This window comes from Orycteropus afer, unplaced genomic scaffold (genome assembly GCF_000298275.1).
Source record: "Orycteropus afer afer isolate SDZICR_OR568_19922 unplaced genomic scaffold, OryAfe1.0 scaffold00149, whole genome shotgun sequence".
Classification (NCBI taxonomy): domain Eukaryota; kingdom Metazoa; phylum Chordata; class Mammalia; order Tubulidentata; family Orycteropodidae; genus Orycteropus; species Orycteropus afer.
In genome coordinates, this window is record NW_006921736.1 from 6071179 (window position 1) to 6085257 (window position 14079).

The following is a 14079-nucleotide window of genomic DNA, read 5'->3' on the forward strand; positions in this document are numbered from 1 at the left end:
TGTTCATGAATTGTGAAGAATGTAACCAACATCACTGAACAACTTGTGTAGAAATTATTAAATGAGAACCTAAACTGCTGTGTATACTTTCACTGAAAGCAGTAATTTTTCTTTTTTTAAAAGTAAGGTACAAGTAATTATACTTTCTGGTATCTGATTAGAACTTTAGCAGCACAGATCAACAGAACATTCCTGGTATTTAAGTATGACCTTTTCTTACTTTGTTATCACAGTGATATACTTGCTGTGACATTGCAGAGATTAGACAGAATGTAGCATGTAGGTTTGTATTTTCTTAGAAGTCCAAATGGCCCCATTTTATATACTTAAAATCTAGGAAGTTGGTGATATCCTGAATGAAGTCAGAGACTCAAATCACTGTGCTGAATAAAGGTTCTCTTAACTTATCACTGGGATTCTTATGCCTCATTTCTCCATGATTGGTGAAAAAAATAAATTAGCTTGACCAACTATATTTCACGTCAAAATTGAGGTGTGGCAGCAGACTTTGAGAATGACAGCATCTTCAACTTCTCAGGTTATTATTATTTTTTAAACATAGAATCTGAAATTCTTAAAGACTTCCCAAAATTAATCTTTAAAACCCATTTTTTCTCTCTCACACACACACACAAAATACTACATCCATTTTTTTCTTAACTGGAGAAAAAGGAAAAAAATATCAAACAAATGGACAAGATGTCAAATATTTGTTTTTCAAATATGTAGTTTACTCTCAAGCTCCTCATCAGAAAAACCTCGTTAAGCCCTGTAATTTGAGCTATCCATAAATGGAGATTCTTTAGACCTCTTTAGTAACTTCTTCTCTATTCTTTCTCTGTATTATGCTGAACTCTTCATTGTTTCAGTAGTCATTTAGGCTATACTTCAGTCTGGAAGGAGCCCCTGGATGGTGCAAATGCTTTAAGCATTCCACTGCTAACAAAGTTTGGAGGTTTGAAACCATTCAAAGGTGCCTCAGATAAAAGGCCTGGCAATCTGCTTCTAAAAGTTTACACCCTTGGAAATCTTACAGAGTATAGTACTATCCTGCATACATGGGTTTGGTTTTTCAGTCTGAACAAACAATCCTATGTGAGTTCTATGTAAATAAGCTTTCTACAAACTCCATGTGTGATAGCACAAGTGGACTGGTGCAAAGTCACTTTCAAAAGAACTTGAAAAAATTAGCACCCATTTCAAGTGCCTCATTTAAGCCTCTCCTATGGAAGCAAATTTAATTGTGGAAGCAGAAATCTACGCAGAGTAATCAAAATACAGCATCAAATATATTAAAATTACATGAAAATAAACTGAAAGCTGGATTTGCCCAAGACGGTACCGCTAAAAATTGTCCTCGAGACACTCCTGAGACAAGAGACCCAAATGCGCCTTACAAAACATTTTCTGGAGATTCTGCTTGCCATGCATATTCCGTGTATTTTCAGAAATTGTGTGTATAAATAGCATATCAAAAGAGAGCACTATTTAGAGAAAATAATAGGCATTAATTAAAATATGGACAATAGGGAATGAAAGTTCTTTGGTTTCTAAAATTAGAGGAAGATGATTCAACAATAAATAGCTGTGCCATTATTAGTTTACGGGCCCTTCTGTTAATTGTACCTTTTGTTACATTTACAGTCTGTCTAAACATAGTGTGCCTTCAAAGCTTGATATTGTTTTCTAGCTAGTCCTTTAGAAACTGTTCTGAAGCTCATCAGGCAAAGAAAATGTTGGGCGGGGGCCAAGAGACTCTAGTCTTTTGTTGTAAAGAGTTTAATTAATAGACTACTAGAGTGACGTTTTATGGCTGTCCTATGTTTGTCTTAGATAATTTTACTCTCCACAAAGCTTTCTGAAAATGCCTAGTTTCTGATCATTGGGCAGTTTGTAAAATCTTGCATGAGCATAAACTTTGAGAAATATAAAACTGATTTGCTCTGGTTTATAACATGTAAAATGCCATGATTGTGAGGTCATTTCAGCTCATACTATGACATGTATATTGAAGAACAACCTCTGATTTATTTCTTCTTATTTCTTATCTTCTTACTCATGTCTTCGTTGTTATGTGCTGTCGAGTCGGACCCCACTCCTAGCGAGCCCTCCTTGGGTTTCTGAGTGGGTATCACTGTGGAAGTAGGTTGCCCAACCTTCCTTCCGAGGAGTGGCTGGTGGGTTTCATCCTCCAGCCTTCTGGTTAGCAGTCAAGTGCCTTAGGCACTATGCTACCAGAGCTCCTAGGGCTTCTACATATAATTAAGATGTAAATAAAATAGAGATGATAATCTTTATCAAAATGATTCTTAGTTTTTAATTTAGGGATAAATTACTGAAAATGAAAGTAGCAGCACTATGTGGAATACAAAAATAAGAATTTATTTATTTTTATAAATAACCTACATATTACAGTATCACAATAGAAGGGTGTCTCGTGGGAAGGTGACTATCCTTGCAGTCAGCAAGGCTGTCATTTGCTTTGTGACCTTGGGTGAATTAATTATCTTCTCTGAGCTTTCATTTCCTTATCTAAAGTGGTAATAACTAATACCTGGTTTTCCCATGAGGTGCTGAGAGACTCAAAATTAGATTTCAAAATATAACTGAAAATAGTTTGCTAAACTCTGAGAGACTAAACCACTGTTCGATGTTTAAAGTGGTCTTAGTTAAGTCACTTAACCTCTCTGGATTTTCTCACTTACAAATAAGACCTAGATGAAACCTGATAACTTTTAATGTTAAAAAATGAAATCATTTTCATTCAAGTCTTTGAAAATAAATATTTTTCAAAAGAAGACATTTTCAAATTGCAAATGATTTTGGTTAAGAGTATGTATTTCAAATCAGGTGAAAATAATTCATGGTCATGGTGGGTGCCAAGCTAGGCAAATGCAACTTTATAGCAGAAGACAAGAAGAGAGAAAAATATGAATAAAAATATGAGTCTAGGGAAAAGATGAACAGAATTAGGGAGGGGGAGACAAACTGTGACAATTACTGTCAAAGTGGGGAGGGGGTTCCTCACAGGAGAAAAATGCAGGAAATTACACCTCTGTTGACTTCTGCCGACACAGCCCCCTTCTATTCTATAGAACAAAGGTGAGTGAAGCGTGACTGATAATATTTAAGATATTACGAATTCATTTTGTAGACAAAATATAGACTGAGAATGAGGACTCATCTGTCATCATCCCATCTTCTGTCAAGTGCATGTTGCCCTTGGCAATGGGTCTGCTGTTACTAATTTCGTTTTTTTGTTTAGAAGCTTGCTTTTCCTCTTTGGTTCTCTCTATTGCTGTAAATAATAATACTACTGAAAAATCACAAACGAAAAATGTCATTGATTGATTTCTGATGGTGGCTTTGACACCCTTGTACTTAATGTCGGCACCAACCTGATTGTTTGATGTTTATTACATAGGTGAGTGGGAGGGGCCCCCCTCCTTTTCTGTTGCTGCTATTTTTAAAAGACTGGATTTGATTTTTAGTTAGATCTGGGAAAAACAGCAGTAGTTATTAGCATGTGACAATTGGGCAGACCAAATTTTGTTTTTAGCCTTTCAAGGTGGTATTATTTTCTAATAACTAGCAGGAGAGGCCAGTATTCTAATCAAATTTCAACTGTCTTTAGCCCTGAAAAAAATTGTAGGTACTTCTTCTAAGATGTGGGCTGCAATCTTCCACAAAGTAATCTTAGAACATCCCAATCCTTCCCGGAATCCTTCTATATAATTACCAAATATATTCAGCATGGGTTATGTTTTAAATGTTAAACACTGAGCTACTCTTTAATTACATACTCTTTAAAATGGCTTTTTAAAACAATCTTCTAGTATAAATTTCACATTTCTTTGCTGTCGAGTTTGGATTCTGTGTACAGCAAAATGTCTATCTTGCTCTTCTATCTATCACTATTTTGCTGTAAAGACAGCAGAAGATCTATTTTAAATTATTCATAAGCTTTAGATAGAAACCTAAGCAAATTAAAATGTAGGCCAATATAGTGGAAAATGATAATAGGCATATAAGTATTTGTAGCTACTGTAGCTTCCATTGGGACAATCATAAAATTAATTTCATACCTTGCACTGTAATTTCAATGGGAACAATTTCTTAGTTCGTGGTCAGACTTGTTTCCAACACTGATGGAGATGAGCACTAGAAAAAGTATTGAATTTTCTTTCTAATTAGCTTTTTCTTATGAAATAGCTTCTTAATAATTTCCCTTCATGTCCAGTACATAAAGGTATCTATTCCTTTTAAACTGTATGTGAATTTAATTTATATGCCAATGATGTTTAATGCATTGTCTTGTCTGCATCTCATTACTGTCATTAATAAGCACTGGAGTACATCTAGTTACAAGGTTAATTGGGACATAGCTGGACTCCTTCTTTCTACTGTAAATATGCAGTATCCTAGCAGTATATTACCCATGGATGGGTGGTAAAAGTTATGGTATTTTACATTGTGTTCCTCCTCCGTTCTCATCCAAATCAATCTAAATACAATATGAACTGATTTCTCTGCATATATTGTGCAGAGACTTGGGCCAGCTTTTTTTTTTTTTTTTTTTTTAACCAGCCAGATAATTTTATAGCTGATTTAAGTAGAATTACCACTCATCTGTGTATAGTGCAGAGTCCCCCTAACATCAGTCCCATTTTAAACTGTTTAAAAGGATATATATCACAAGGAACAACCCCATTCAATTGAAATTCATAAGAATTTTCCAGGACAGAATTACATGCCAAGGATTAGATGCTTTTAGTTGTAACGTTTGATATTGCCAATGTCATTTTCCTCTGGTAGTAGAGGCTACCAGGAGCTATTGAATTTTATCATTGCCCCTGGAAATTCATGTTAGAATATGTCATTGCTCAAGGGCTCAGCTTTTGAGACTAAGAGTCAATAGCTAGGGTTGGCATAGAAAAAACACCTGGCAGAGATCTTACCATTTTCCTCTTCAACTCTTATACAAATCACTAATCAACTAAAACCACTTTTCTATTCAGTTGCAGACCCAGACTCAGAATACTTTTCTTCACACTTTTCAAGCATCCTCCATTGATTAAATAAATTAGCACATGAGTAAAACCTACTTTCCTTTCCTGTATTAGGGAGGTCTATGGGTAGGGAGCTCTGGTAGAATAATGGCTAAGACACTTGCCTGCTAACCAGACGGCTGGCGGTTCAAACCCACCAGCCACTCCTCGGAAGGAAGGTTGGGCAATCCTACTTCCGTAGTGATACTGCCTCAGAAACCCAAGGAGGGGTCGCTATGAGTCGGGTTTGACTTGACGGCACATAACAACAACAACAACTGGGTGGTGTAAGTGGTTTGTGCTCAACAACTAACCTAAAGGTTGACGGTTCGAACTCCCCCATAAGCACTATGGAAGAAAGGCCTGTTGACCTGCTTCCATAAGGATTAGAGCCAAGGAAACCCTTAGCAGGTCTTTAACAACAGAGTCACCATGCGTAGGAATTGACTGATGAAAGTGGGTTTAGTTTTTCTATTCTCTCTCTTTCTCTCTCTCTCTATCTCGCTTTCTTTTTTTTTTTTTTTTTTTAATCATACAGAGTCAGTGTTTATTGTCAGTGCCACTGTCCGTGTTTATTGAGCCTGGGAAGCTTGGTACCAAGACATTACTCAGGTAACACTGATTTAGGACTCCTTTGAAATTGATGCCACTCTATTTTATTCCTTTTGTAAGTTTTAATCCCATAACTAACTGAATTATTGTTTAAGCCCCTACCTACCTTATGTTGAAAAATTTAATCTAGGGAACTCCAAGTAAACTCAGTCACTTTTGCATATTCAGCATTTCAGGTTTACCACATGTCAGTTTTGTCTTTGTCCTCTCCCTCATCCTTTTCTCCAAGAAATATTATCTACATATTATCTTTCAGTTGGGCAGGTGTCAGAGCATTGGCCCCCAGGCCCACGTCTCCTGTTCCTGCCTCTGCTGACAGCTAGCCTTTCCCCTTGCATTCTCAAGGTAAAGACCCTACCATGCTGCCATCAGTTGGGTCATTGGTAGTCTACTTTTTTGTCTTCTTCCAATCCCATCTATCAGACCCTTCCAAATCCAGCAGCCATCTTTCAGCCAATTTCTCTGGGGACATTTAGCTTCTCTTCCATCTATCCACCCTCCCTTCCTTCTAGGGGTTATTACCAAGAAACAAAGTAGAGTGTAACCCCAAACCAAAAGAAACCTACTGCTATTGAGTCAAATCTGACTCATAGTGACTCAATGGGACAGAGGAGAACTGCCCCACAGGGTTTCCGGAGCTGTAATCTTTACAAAAGCAGGCTACCACATCTTTCTCCTATGAAGCAGCTGGCGGGTTTGAATTACCAACCTTTCAGTTCACAGTTAAACTCTTTACCAAATCTCTCCCTTTCTTTCCATTGGTTTTTATCTAATCCAGGCAAGCACTCTCTGGGAATAAAGTGGTCAACTAGCAGCCTTTTCTTCCAGTATTTATGAAATTTTAGCCCTATAGTGGGTGTTCCACCCAGGTCCCCAATTCAAGACCATTGTTCTCATCTCCCAGCTGCTGGGAATGATGGTGGAGGTGGCTCACTGCTGTGTCCCCCTCCCAAGGTTACAAATCCCCCCAGGGAGTACCTATCAGCCTGCAACCAGCCCCTGAAGGGATACAAGGCACAGACACTTCACCTTAGATTAGAACCACTCAGAAGGGCTTTCTCAACTTCAGGGCTTCCAGTAAGATCACTGAGGCATCAGCTGCAATCAAATTGCTGGTCAGCTTCTCCCTCAGCCCAGTCCTGCTTTCCTCACTTCTTTACAGATGTATGTCTTGAGTGCTCCCCAGTAAAGCTCTGCAGACAACTTTCTAACTAGGAACATATTTCCAGGGAGCTCAATTTATGACATACTTAGACTTTTGGGGACATTCTTTTTGTATTCACAACTAAGATTTTGGAATGTAAAAAACAAAAAGCAATTGTTCTCCCACATGGCCCAGCTTAGCAAGACAAAAGAACTGTCTCTCTTTTAAGTATTAAGAAACAGTAATGGAGCTCCCAGCATAAGAATTTGACTCTGTGTACTCCATTTGTTGAATTCCTCCATTGAATCAGTGAAGTGATGCATCATAGTAACAAGCCTCAGTTAAAACATCAAAATACCATTCTACTATATAGTTCTTGCCTCAAAATGTTTTTCTATCGATTTGATGTGTCGTTCTGGTGAGGTCTACAACTGTTTCTGTATTTATGACCTCTGCAGTGATCAGAGAAAGGGTTTAAACCAGCTCATGTTGGCAAGTTTTGTGGGCTGTGGAGGTAAGTCAATTCGATGTTCTAGGTTATCTGAGAAATAAAAAAGTTCCATAATATGTGGAAACTTAACCACAATTATGCTCTCTGTAAAATAGAGCTTGTCTTCCTCACTTACAAAATGTAATAATGTTTTTCCAAAAACTATTTGAGGGACAAACCAAGGAGAGGCATGTGCCCTCTATGAAGATTTAGCTTGGGATTTTATGCCTAATAATCAATGTCTTTGGTAGTGTAGACTGACTGATTTATAATAACCTTATACAGTCAAAACTGTGAGAACCGGAACTCTGCAGGACTGCTTTATTTTTCTGGGTCCTAATATTTTTCTGTCACTCTCTATTAGTAAAAAATACTTGAGCTTTCCTTCTCTGATAGGTTTCTGCCTTACACAGGTTCTGGCTTTTACAGGTTTTACTGTACTAGAACTGCTAAGCAGGTCATGTGTCTTCTTATGTACCTGCTGGCTTTTATTCTGTTTTCAGTAGTTGTTTCTACTAAATGTTATGGAACTCTAAGTGCAAAACTGAAAAGAAACTCAGTCAACTTTTCTAAACTTACCACAAACACAACAATAATCCCTATGTGTTTTAGGAGATAGAACCATTTGTTTCTGGAATATTGCTGGTGGCTTGTGGTACCATGATTTGATTGTGCTCAGACAAAGAGGGTGACTGCATCACAGTGTCTTTTTTCTAGGAATCAATGATTGATAAGCAGCAATATTTTTATACACTGTCTGTCACTGACTGTAAATACAGTTGAATAAATTATACAGTTACTTCAACTGAAACATGATCATAATGATTGATTAGGAAAAACAGTTTCCTTAAAGGCTTTTGAATATGTCTGGTGTAGTAAAATTATAGCTAAATTGCTTTTTTTTTTTTTTTTTTTTGAGACTATTTAGAATATTAAATGAATAAAAATAAGATTTTTTTTTTAATCATCATGATATGTTCTACTTCTATCTGTATCTTCTTGTTTGCATTTAGGGCAGTTCAGGATCATCTTTGTTGTTGTTATGTGCTATCGAGTCAGCTCTGACTAACAGCGATCCTATGTACAACAGAATGAAACACTGCCCAGTCCTCTTCCGTCCTCACATCTCTCTCTTTCACTGATCCTCTACCAAGCATGATATCCTTCTTCAGGTACTTGATCCTCTGACAAAATGATCAAACTAGATGAGACAAAGTCTGGCCATTCTTACTTCTAAAGAGCATTCCAGCTGCACTTCCTCCAGGACAGAGTTGTTCGTTCTTCTGGTGGTCCATGATATTTTCAATATTCTTCACCAGCACCACAAGTCAAAGGCATCAATTCCTTTTTGTTCTTCCTTTTCATTGCCCAGCTTTCACATGCATACAAGGCAATGGAAAATACTATGGCTTGTATTAGGCACACTTTAGTCTTCAAAGTGGCATCTTTGTTCTTTATTACTGCAAAAAGGTCTTTTGCAGCAAATTTGCTTAGTGCAGTATAACGTCTGATTTCTTGACTGGGTGTTGATTGTAGATCCAATTAAAATGAAATCCCTGACAACTGTAGTCTTTTCTCCATTGATCATGATGTTGCTAATTGTTCCAGTTATGAGAATTTTTGTGTTCTTTATGCTGAGGTATAATCCACACTGAAGACTGTAGTCTTTACTCCTCATCAGTAAGTGCCAAGTCTTCTTCACTTTCAGCAAGCAAGATTGTGTCATCTGCGTATCATAGGATTACATAGTTCTAGAAATAAGATTCAGAAAGAGATAATGAAACTTGAATAGAGATAGTTTATTTTCACATCCCTCATTGAGAAAAATGGAGCCCTGGTGGCCCAGTGGTTAATTGCTGGGCTGCTAACCAACAAGTTGGTGGTTTGAACACACTTAGCATCTCTGCCAGAGAAAGACCTGATCTGGTTCCATAAATGATTACAGCTTAGAAAATCCTATGGGACCCTTTCATTCTTTCACATGCTGTTACCTGAGTCAAAAATGGAGTTGATGGCCACTAACAACAAGAAACACATGGAGGAAAGGTCCTAAGAGTTTTCTAAGATTATGTGAGCTGCAAATAGATAAGGCATAGAAGGGGAGTATGAATATCATGGGGCACCTAGAGTAAGGATCATACACTCAAAAAGCCTAGAGTGTCCATGCTGGTAACTTAAAAGCATGAACAAGGCCAGATGTAAGATCACAGATTTATTTTTCAGCTCTGTGCAAGCCATTTTACTGCTGCCTGAACTACTGGAAGTGCTAAAAACATTTATGTAAATGATAATTCCAACTCTCATTTATTGTCTAAAAGACTCTAGAATTTTTAATATACATATATTTGTCTCATTTAATCCTTTCAGCCCTTTCAACAAGGAAAGATCATACAAAGAATTGGGCAAAGTAACTCGTTCACTTTCAGTTAGTAAAGGCCTTTTTTACTGCAATGTGTCTTTTTAATGCTAGCCATACTAGCTGACTCTATGTGAAAGGGAAAACAATAAAACACAGTTTTATGCTGTATATGCTGAAATTAGAGAGAAATGTATTCATCTGAGAAACAGCTTTACATCTGGAAATACAGCTTCATGAGTAACTTATACATAGGCTATAATTATTTGGTAATTAATGCTCTGAAATTAATCCCTTTCCTAAGGAACCTCTAGTGGTTCCTATGCTCCAGTTGACATAGAAAAACTAGATCTTAGGAGGATTCCCCTAAGATTCTCTCTAAATTCAGAGTTTAGGTATTATCTAGGCATGTTTCCAAGGGCTGACAAATAAAATCTACTCAGGCCTGAGAGCAATCAGGTCCAGCCAATAAGAAACAGAGCTGTGGGGCAGAAAAATCAGAATTTAAATAAAAGTTGCAATTAGAACCCACAGAACTGGCATGACACTCATTTAAGTTCCCAATGCTCAGAGACAGTATGAAAATTACCTGCACAGTAGGAATAGAAGGGCTGGTGAAGATTTTTGCCTCTTGATAGAATATTGAAAATTATCTTCATCAGTCGGTTAATTGGCTTAATTTTCCTTCAGATGGTAACTTTCAAATGCTTGGTCTTAATTAGCATGGGTAAATGAGAAATGTAGGTGATTCACACTTTTCAGTTTTCTGGTTCTCTAGAGATTTCCATTTCTTTCCCTTAAGATATTTGAAATGGCTGAGGGCTACATTGATTAAAATAAATTATGCTTGTATTTTATACCAGTGAAAATGTAGATAAATTGACATGCCAGGTCCATTAAAAAATGTGATCTGCAAATATCATAAAATAGGAAGTGTAAGCTACTTAAGTCACAAATTACGTTTATATTTACTATGCTAAATATTAACTTTTCAGTATTGGGTCAAATGAGATATGATCTTCAACTGCTAAAAGTAAAAATAATCAGAGGCACTTCATGTGTTTAATAAGGTATGTGTGAGAGAAAACTGATGTTGAAAAGGAGGATGCAGGCATAAAATGAGAAAGATATAGTTTATTATTTTGGGCTCATTTCCTCAATTTTCATCTGCCCTCACTCCTATACCACACTTCACCTTTACCTATCACAAGCATTATGTTTTTAGAATCTGGGAATACTTTTAATTTATGGAAATAGTTTTTATCTTCATTAATTATTATATATGACATAACTTTTTTCCTATTAATCAGTATTTTATTCTAAACAGCATATAATTTTTTAATCTCTGGTAGAGAAAAATCTTTTAGATTATGTAATTTGAACTAGATGAATGCTAAAGAACAATTTTAGTTTTTTTGATATAAATTTACTGTGTGGAACCAGAAAACTAAGTAATAGCCACATTCTGCCATGTACCTTGTAAAACCTTTTTTGTAAATCATTTAACAAACCTAAGACTTTCTCATTTTGTTTCTATTAGAATCACCTATGAAAATTCTAATAAGGATAATAATATAGTCCAGGATTTATTTAAGAATGTTTAAAACAAAAGTTATTTTCCAAACTTAATGAATGCAGTTCATATTTTTCCTCTGGTGATACCTTCATAAATAAACAATTAAATACAAAAAAAAAGTTTCTAATTTTCTTTTCACATATTCTAAAATTAGACATAAAAGAAAGCAACTACAATGATATTTAAAAAAAAAAATGCACCTGTGTTCAAAATAAGTAAGAACTTCTAATAAGATTATTTCATTAATATTCAAATTTTAACATATCATTGCCAAAAAAACCAAACTCACGGCCATCAAGTCATTTTCTGATTCATAATGACCTCTCTTTAGGTTTCCAAGGTGGTATCTCTATGGAAGTAGATTGCCTGGTCTTCCTTCTGAAGAATGGCTGGTGGCTTTGAACACCAGCCTTCTAGTTAGCAGTCAAATGCCTTAGGCACTGTGCCACAGAGTTCCCAACATATCATTAGTTAAACCATATATATAATAAAATTCATGTTTACTTATAATAAAATTCACAACCCAGTTATAATGGAGTTATAGGAATTTTTAGTGGTATGGGAAGAATATGTCACTAAAGGAAAAGTAACATTGAAATTATGTGTATAATTTGTACAGAAAAATTATGTTTGTATAGATAAGTATATGTATGCATTAAAAAGGACAGAACAAGAGTCACCAAGAAAGAGAAAGAGGAACTTATACCATTATATTAATAATGTTTATCTGTGAGTCTGAGGATTACAGGCATATTTTGTGTTCTTCTTTGTGCTTTTCTATATTGTATACATTTTCTAGAACAAATTTTTTTTCAGTAAGACGAAATGTTATAAAAAATGGCTCCTTTCTTTTCCTTTCTGTGGAGAAATAGAATGAGGGTGGTTTATTACCTGTTAGACTTTTGGTTCTAGAAATATTGCTGCATCTTTCAAAGTAGGCATGCAGAGCACACAAGCGTGGAGATCACATTATACTCTTCTACCTAATAGCATCTACTTTTCCAGATTGCTCCCCAAATAAAAACAAGCATTGAACTTCCAATCAGTGATGATAATTTAATTTCCCTCTCAGCTGTAAGTACCAGAAAACAGTTAGGCAATCAGTGAGAAAAACGTGTTCTCCTGGTTTATTTTTACATTAAGTAATTAACATTTTCCTCTCTAACTAACATGAGGTCTAAAAAGTAGAAGTTCAGCTGACCTAAGTGTGTAGGACTTCTTAGAAACAGAGCTCTGTGTGTGTGTATTTGTAGGACACAAAGTGGAAAAGGGAGCAGTGAGACCTTTTTTTTAAAAAAAAAAAAAAAAAGAAATGACTGAAATCATGTGTTAAGGTTCTTCACCATACAGAGACTATAGGTTTGTCTTGCATCAGGAATCTTTTCAAAGACTTGGAAATGAGACAAAGAAATTATGAGGTGTCTTTTCAGTGGAATGTGGGACATTGCTTAGCAGACCTTCCCCTCATGGAATTATCAGGCTCTATAAGGTGTATTTTTGGAGGTGTATTTATTTCCTAGGCTAGTCTACACCTTTATGCAGGTAAACAGTAAGTTGCAAATGGTTTTTGTTCATAATGATACCAGTGAATTTTGTCCAGTAGAGATACAGTTGATTTTGGTATCAATTCTGTAGTAAAGATGATTCTAAACATTGCTCAATGGAATAGTAATTAGTTTTGTATTTCAACACTTCTGACTACATGTGTATGAGTCTGTACATGTGAGTATCTGTTTTCAAACTCTTTTTTAACATTTTACCTATTCCTTCATCAATTTATTAAATACATTTTTGATACATGTTAATGTTATATTTATAAGAAAGTCATCTATTTAACTTTTTGAGCAACCATATCCTAACACCTGAAATATATTATGTTGTGGGTTATGAGAAACAGATTAGAGCAAAGCTGGTCCAGAGAACTCTGGCATTCTATAGAGGTAATTTAGGAATCTTAAAAATTTTTTATTTGAATTTCACTTTTAAACACATTTTTACATGTTATTCAAAGATAATGAAAAACAACACATGTACTAAAATGTGTTAAATATCAAGTTTTTCCACACTGGTTGTCACTGACACATTAACTTCTCTTCCTTTTTCTTTTCTTCTTCTAAATAATTGTGGCATAGGATATGGTCTGAGTTACTCTCCACAGTAGTCATCTCAATATCAGAATCACTAGTGTGCTAGTTGATAAAACTTTTAGCCATTCACACACTACAGTTATCACAATATAGTGCAGCTTATTTGTGTCCTGTGAACAACAGAGATCCATTGTACTAGGATTACTGGCATCTTTGAGGCCTCACCTGCAAAAGGATGAATGTGAAACTATGAAGAAGAAAGTTAGAACCTTCATAACTAAGTCATCCGCAGAACACTCATGGTTAATCAGGTGATCCCACATTCAGATCACCTTCACATTTAAAACTCCCCAAGTCGGTTATGTTCAGGTTGTTCAAGATAATTATGGAAGAATTTTCTTTTGTTGCTTGAAAGGTCTATAAAATCAAGGTATTAGTACTTCGTGAACCATTTAAATTCTTCACACAGTTTCTTTATTGTCTACTCCATCTACATTCAGTTTAGACAGGAACAAATCTTGTGACTCATGTAGTTAATAATAAAATATGAACAAAGCTAAAAAAGCTTTCTAAAATTCGAGGTTCCAGTAAGGTGGGACAGAGTAAATACTTCACTGGCACATAGTTTGGAATTTCCTATATTCAGTGTTCATCTTCCAAGTATCCATTGATGCAGTCATCCATTCACTCCTTTGTTCAAATATGATTTGTTAGTAATGTTAGTAAACCTGGGGTTTGTACAAAGTTTTGAGGTTTACAAAGTATT